Here is a 221-nt window from a genome sequence, read left to right as displayed (position 1 = left end):
GTAATTTTCAAATAATATATGTTACTCCTCTTGTTCAAAATTTTGTGGCATTGATAGTCAATTGCATATTTTAAATAATCTAAGTTTTTAATTATTGTGGTTTATAAAACTTTTTCTTGTATTCCAATTTAAGTGCACAATGCTTAGACTATAATAATTAATTAGAGGTGATATAGTAAAATTACGATTGAAGCAAAGAAACAAACATATGTCTTAAATTA

Source organism: Capsicum annuum, chromosome 1 (assembly GCF_002878395.1).
Source record: "Capsicum annuum cultivar UCD-10X-F1 chromosome 1, UCD10Xv1.1, whole genome shotgun sequence".
NCBI lineage: Eukaryota > Viridiplantae > Streptophyta > Magnoliopsida > Solanales > Solanaceae > Capsicum > Capsicum annuum.
The sequence above is the reverse complement of the archived record's forward strand: the minus strand, read 5'-3'. Positions refer to the sequence as shown.